This window comes from Notothenia coriiceps, unplaced genomic scaffold (assembly GCF_000735185.1).
Source record: "Notothenia coriiceps isolate Sejong01 unplaced genomic scaffold, NC01 NC01_scaffold00024668, whole genome shotgun sequence".
Taxonomy (NCBI): Eukaryota; Metazoa; Chordata; class Actinopteri; order Perciformes; family Nototheniidae; genus Notothenia; species Notothenia coriiceps.
This window is the reverse complement of record NW_011357369.1, coordinates 3,530,942-3,537,524: the sequence shown is the minus strand read 5'-3', so window position 1 is coordinate 3,537,524 and position 6,583 is coordinate 3,530,942. Positions and strand designations below refer to the sequence as shown.

General features: G+C 42.3%; 1 protein-coding gene and 1 pseudogene across 4 annotated transcripts in view; both read left to right on the top strand.

Annotated features, from left to right (window-relative positions):
- The window catches only part of tfap2c (transcription factor AP-2 gamma (activating enhancer binding protein 2 gamma)), a 25,445-nt gene that overhangs the window by 10,723 nt on the left and 8,139 nt on the right, over window positions 1–6,583 (top strand). The gene's annotated exons all lie outside the window — the stretch shown is intronic.
- On the top strand, window positions 1,985–3,624 carry LOC104955608 (cold-inducible RNA-binding protein pseudogene; annotated as a pseudogene).

Genomic DNA, 6,583 nt, shown 5'->3' with positions numbered 1-6,583 from the left:
TGCACTTCGCTCTGCATCAGCCAAACGGCTCGCTGCACCCTCGCTGCGAGGGGGACCCAAGTTCCCATCAGCAAAAACACGTGGGTTTGCTATCCTGGCTCCAAAATGGTGGAATGAGCTCCCCATTGAAATCAGGACCGCAGATAGCTTGCACATCTTCCGGCGCAGACTGAAAATTAATCTCTTTCGACTCCACTTCAAGATATAGAATTACTAACAAAGAACTGCTCACAGAGCACTTATATACTAATAAAGGACTGGCTTATATATAGCCAGTTGAGTAGCACTTGAAATGTTTGGCTTTATGAAACCTGATGTACTGATATGATTCTGTTTTCTTCAAGGTTGTATCTTCCTGGTCGAATGTACTTACTGTAAGTCGCTTTGGATAAAAGCGTCAGCTAAATGCAATGTAATGTAATAAGTACAACTTGAAACATTTCTCCCACTTGCTGCTGGGTGCAGGTGAAAGCAGGTCGACATTTCTGTTTACATCGCTGACATTTGTCACAGGTAAATCTTCTTCACTCTCAGTAAAGTCATTGTGTCTGATACATGTTATGAGTATTAAGAATAAACCTATTTGTGTGTTTCCACATTGCATGTGTTCATTCATAGTCCATATTTACAGCGTGCTACAAATGAAAATGCCTAAAACTTTGACCTGAATGTCTTGTTTATTAATCAGCTAATGTGTTTCAATTCAGTTCATGTAAGCCTTACAGACACATTCCTCTTTTGAGCGTCTAGTGATTATGGCCTGCATGTCTTTCTGTTCTAACTCAGCTGTCAGCTTCATAGCAGTTTAGACACACATCAAATTCATAATGTAGAGACTATAGTTGGACAAAAATAATGCTTAACAACTGTGCCATTACTGTGTGAACTGTATGAGATATCGTTCTCCCGCTTGCTGCTGGGTGCAGGTGAAAGTAGGGCGACAGTTCTGTTCACATCGCTGACATTTGTCACAGGTAAATCTTGCAGGTATGCAAAAAACATGACGTTGTTGTCACCAGTGATGGTTGTCACACAGTAACAAGCTGGACACTGGATTTACAGACACAGTAGCTACAAACCGGAGGTCAGCGAAATAAAGTTATGCACAGAGCTTGCATATTTATATTAATCTCTATAAACACATATCGGCATGTGAATGCAGAAATAAATGTATCCTCGTCAGACTTCTGGATTCTAGGATTGAATTTTTACAGCATTGCCATTATATCCTCATGTCTTTTATTTTGAAATATGTTCTTTAACTTTCGGTCCAACGGACTGCTCTTCATTCTTCATTCATTCAATACAAAACGGAAAATTGAATGAAGTTGTTATCAAACACCAAAATCGGACCGTTTTTTTAATTAGGTCTTCTCGGTATCCGTTTTCTTCTTCAGACAATATAAACGGGAAAACGGCTTTGGTTTCCTGTGTTTTCGTTTTAAATCAAAAACGAAAAAAAGGTTTTTTTCGTTTTTTATATAAAAAAAAAAAAAGGTTTTTTCGCTTTTTGGTTCAAACGTAAAACCAAACTGACAAAACGTACACAGAACAAAGACCCTTTTCCCCTGATTTATCCGTCTAAAAAATGCCATGTTAATACCACAGTGTATGGAAGATATGTGTCATGTGAAATATGACTCATTGTGAGTATTGTTGAAAACAGTGTTATAAACACGTGTTCACGTTCACTTCTCACAGGGCTTCTTCTTCTTCTTCTTACTCGAGTTGTATGACTGTTTGCATCCAGTTGAATGGCGCATTACCGCCACCTTTCTGTTGTCAAGTGAGGACCAGACAATACTCATAGTTCACATTCTAAAGCCCTCACAATAACATTAAATGGAGAAAAAACAGAGAAATAAGACCTTAAATCCTATGAACATTTTAATACAGTCACATTTTTAATTTAAATCCTGCTTTTTCTCAGAAAGAGGCGGGGCTGAAACTGGGCGGAACCCACGTGGTATTGGCGTCACCGGATATTGCCTTTCACTGCGGCCTTAAAGATCCATGCGTCTGTTCCATGCGGTCATTTCTACGCCGTCTCTACGACCAGCACCCGTGCCTTCCGTTGCTCTTCAGGTTCAATAGTCTCCTACTACTGAAAAGCTCAAAACGACCTAAATAACATGTCGGACGAAGGCAAACTCTTCATCGGCGGCCTCAGCTTCGATACCAACGAGGAATCTCTGGCTGCGGCCTTCTCCAAGTATGGAACCATCGAGAAGGTGGACGTGATCAGAGACAAAGAGACCGGGAATTCCCGCGGTTTCGGCTTCGTGAAGTACGACAACGCCGAGGATGCCAAAGACGCAATGGACGGCATGAACGGAACCACCCTCGATGGCCGGTCAATCCGCGTCGACGAGGCAGGAAAAGGCGGTCGTCCTAGGGGAGGATTCGGTGGAGGCGGCGGCGGCGCTCGCGGAGGTTCAAGAGGCGGATTCGGTCGGGGGAGAGGTGGTGGATATGGCGGCGGTGAGAGAAGCTATGGCGGCGGTGGCGGAGGAGAAAGAAGCTATGGCGACAGATCAAGCTACGGATCCGAGGGTCGTTCGGGTGGCGGCGGAGGTGGCCAGTACAGATCTGGCGGTGGAGGCAGCGGCGGATACTCAGGAGGTGGAGGAGGAGGAGGCTACAGAGAAAACAGAGGCCAGGGTGGTGGATACGAGCGACCATCTTACCGTGATGGATACGAATAAAGCATCCTTCCCCTCCCCCCATGTATCAAGATCATCACTTCAGGCCGGCTGTATTTCAAAGATGGCTCCTCCAGATGAAGAAAAAAAATGTCCACGTGTTTTTTGCTGACCTTAGTTTTGTAGTTATGTTGTATTAGCTCGAGCATCTTAGCACAAACGAATATAGCCATGAGGTTTTTTTTCATTCCTTAACAAAAACCATGTTACGATATAAGACGTTCAAGACTCTTTTAGCTCGATTTGGAAAATAAAAGGTCATTTGTTAAACAACAAAAAAAATGCATCTGTGTAATCTGAATGGTTCTGTGAAAGTCCACATTTTTGCGGACCGAACAATGGCTCGCCACGTGGCTTCCCGCTAGCTATGCTAATAGACTTAGCACGTGATTCCTGATTTTGATTACCTTTTTTTTTTATTTTTGTTCTATTCGAGACATCCGAAGAAACTTTGTTCGTTTATCCTTTTTGCTGAATTCCCCTCTCTATGGTAGTCTCTAAGGCTGACTACCTCTTGCCGGGTTTTAAACGGAGAGGAAGGATTTCCGATTAAGCTTAGAAACAGACTTTTGTGGAATTTGATGCTAAATTCCCGGTTCCTCCTCCTCCTTTTTTCCAGACTGTACCACACATCCGAAAAGACTGTTCCTGAAATTGCATCCGGCAACGTGCAACAGTCTGTCCTTTTCTCTGTGCTCTGCTCATCTGCATTTTTTATGTGCTGTAAAATGGACTAATCTTGTTTTTAAGTGATCGAAAATGTAACTTCGTTTCCCCAAAGTAATAGCTCAACCGGGATCGGTTTTGTACTTTATGTTCTTTGTATGATCGACCGTTTTTTAATTTCTTTGTCAGTTTGGCTTAATTGAGCCTATTTAACATACTGTGGAAAAAAAATAAAGATACTCTATACTAAGACGTCCTAAATCCTCACTGTCTTTTCTTATATTTACTCAAATTCATAGGTTCAACAATTAAAATGCACTCAATTATTCAAAACAAATGGCGCTGCAAAAATATTTAATAGTAAATTACAAATAAGGTGCTTTACCCTAAGCTAAATGTCTTCTAGCATGAACCTTAAAATGCAAAAATAATGGGAATTCATAATAACAATAGGTGCCAAAATTCTCCTCATAGTCAACTCAAATTCAGTTATTTAGTTAAAATACACTTTTCTTTACTACAACCACAGCTAACAAAGCTCTCCTAAACAAGCAATTTAAAAATAAAGGTACACATGGCAACTGAGAGTGGATATGTTCACTTCAATCACATGTGCCAAATCAGGCCCTTGGTGGATTTCATTTCGGCCCGCAGGATAATTTTTAATTCCTATTAGATCTGGCCCTCCGGTATATTGCACGCACACCTTCACTCCTTCCTGAGGGTCTCCTCAGATCAGAGCCTGAGCCCAAACATTGATGACCTTGCACCCAAGATGAGATGCCAAGTATCTGAACTAGCATCACAGAGCAGCACACTGAGTTTAATGGATGTTTCCTTCTGCACTTTGTTTCTCACGACAACAGGGCATGTTTGGTTTGTTCTTTGTAGGGAAAGNCTGGAGGGCAAGCTCTCCCTCTCCATGGCGGGTGAGAGAGGGAGCATCTTTAGGAAGGCATGTGTGTGGGGGGGAGACGAGGGGGTGGGGGCAACCACACACACATGCCTTCCTAAAGATGCTCCCTCTCTCACCCGCCATGGAGAGGGAGAGCTTGCCCTCCAGTCATGCGTGAAACTGAATCGGCCCTTGCAAGTGGGGAGTAAGTGTTTCTGTAAATGCATGTATGAGGGATTTACTTGCTACGCTTTTTGAGTTGAAGCATCAATTGGGAAAAAAGTGTTTTTTAGGTCATGAGAGCCTGTTTGTGAGATTTAGTTGTTATCAAAAGTGGACAATTACGGCCCGTCCACACTACAGCTTCGACAGCTTCAAAAACGGTTTCCAACGCGTCTGCCCATTCACTTTGAATGGGGTGACGTCACGTTGCCTCGCTTTTCGCCGAACTGAATTGTGGGTAGCAGAGCGGAGCTTTCCTGGCGTTTCAGGCTGCAAAAGTTGAGCAATGTTCAACTTTTGAAGCTTCTGAAACTTTCGGTGGAAGCGTCAGCCAATCAAATCATATGCCAGTACAAGCTATAGCCAATNCCCTAGGGGTTTTTAAATCAACACTTAAAACTCACTTTTTCTCTCTGGCCTTCTAGGCTTCTCTTATCAAGAATAACTTTTATCCAGGAACTTTTCCCTCTCTAACCTCTCGAGGTTTTATTAGAGGGAAACGGTTTGCAGAGTGGCTTAGACAGGCCGGGGAGTGTTACGATTCGTAGACACAGCGTACCTCCCTATCTCTCATCAATTTCCAACTAAGGCTCCAGTGGGGACCGTTTTCCCTGAGTGTGCCTCTCCACCTATGTTTCTTACTCTAAAGCCGTTTTCCCGTTTGTGTTGTCTGAATCAAAAGACGGATAACGAGAAAAACCAAGAAGACCTTATTAAAAAAACGGTCCGGTTTTGGTTTTTGATAGCAATTTCACTCAATTTTCCGTTTTGTATTGAAGAATGAAGAAAAAAAGTCCGGTGGACCGGAAGTTAAAGAACATATTTAAAAAATAAAAGACACGCTATAATGGCAATCATAGATGGCAATGCTGTAAAAGTTCAATCCTGGAACCCAGAAGTCTGACGTGACGACCCTTGGCCCCCCTGCTTCCGGCGCCCATCCTGACGAGGATACGTTTATTTCTGCATTCACATGCAGATATGCGTTTATCGAGAATACAAGTAATCTTTGCAAAACTTTATTTCGCTGACTTCCGGTTTGTACTGTGTCGGCAAATCCAGTGTCCAGCTTGTCACTGTGTGACTGACAACGTCATGTTTGTTGCATACCTGCAAGATTTACCTGTGACAAATGTCAGCGATGTGAACAGAACTGTCGCCCTACTTTCACCTGCACCCAGCAGCAAGCGGGAGAACGATATCTCATACAGTTCACACAGTNCTGAGGCAATTAATTAACAGAACAGAACAACTTATAGTTTCCTCTCAGAGTGACTCCCAACAAAGTGGAACTTGAGTTGGAGTTGCATTTGGTTAAATACTTAAGGAAAATAAGCTGTTATATTGCTGGATAACATACGCTTATCTTCTGCAGAGGTTACAACAGAGGTTGACTCACTTTTTGTTTAGCCAATAATCCAATAAATAATCTAAAGGATTCCCCGACAGGTGTCCTGGTAGTGTAGTGGTGAGGGTGCATGATGCGTACACACACACACACACACACACACACACACACACACACACACACACACACACACACACACACATACATACATACATACATACATACATACATACATACATACACACACACACCATGTATACATCCCTTCAGGGGACATTACATTGACTTACATGCATTTCCTGGAGACTTATCCTAACCTTAACCATAACCAACNAGAGGTAAATGCAATATATTGTATTTTGTCTTCAGTACCATACAGTAACTATGTTCTTGTCATTTTCACTCTCAGTAAAGTCATTGTGTCTGATACATGACATGTATCAGACACAATGACTTTACTGAGAGTGAAAATGACAAGAACATAGTTACTGTATGGTACTGAAGACAAAATACAATATATTGCATTTACCTCTTCCTCTAACTCTCTCTCCAAAAGTGGCCTCCATTGTTGTGCACAACAAAGTGTTCAAGCTCAGGTTTCTAATGGATCTAATGGGTTACATGGCTTTTAACATGTGCATTCTGGGTGCAGGGGCTTGATAATTGAGTGTTGTATATCAATGGCAGTGTTGTTGCATCAACACACAGGCTGTCGGTTTTGAATAACGTGTCAAATGTAAATAAGAGTGT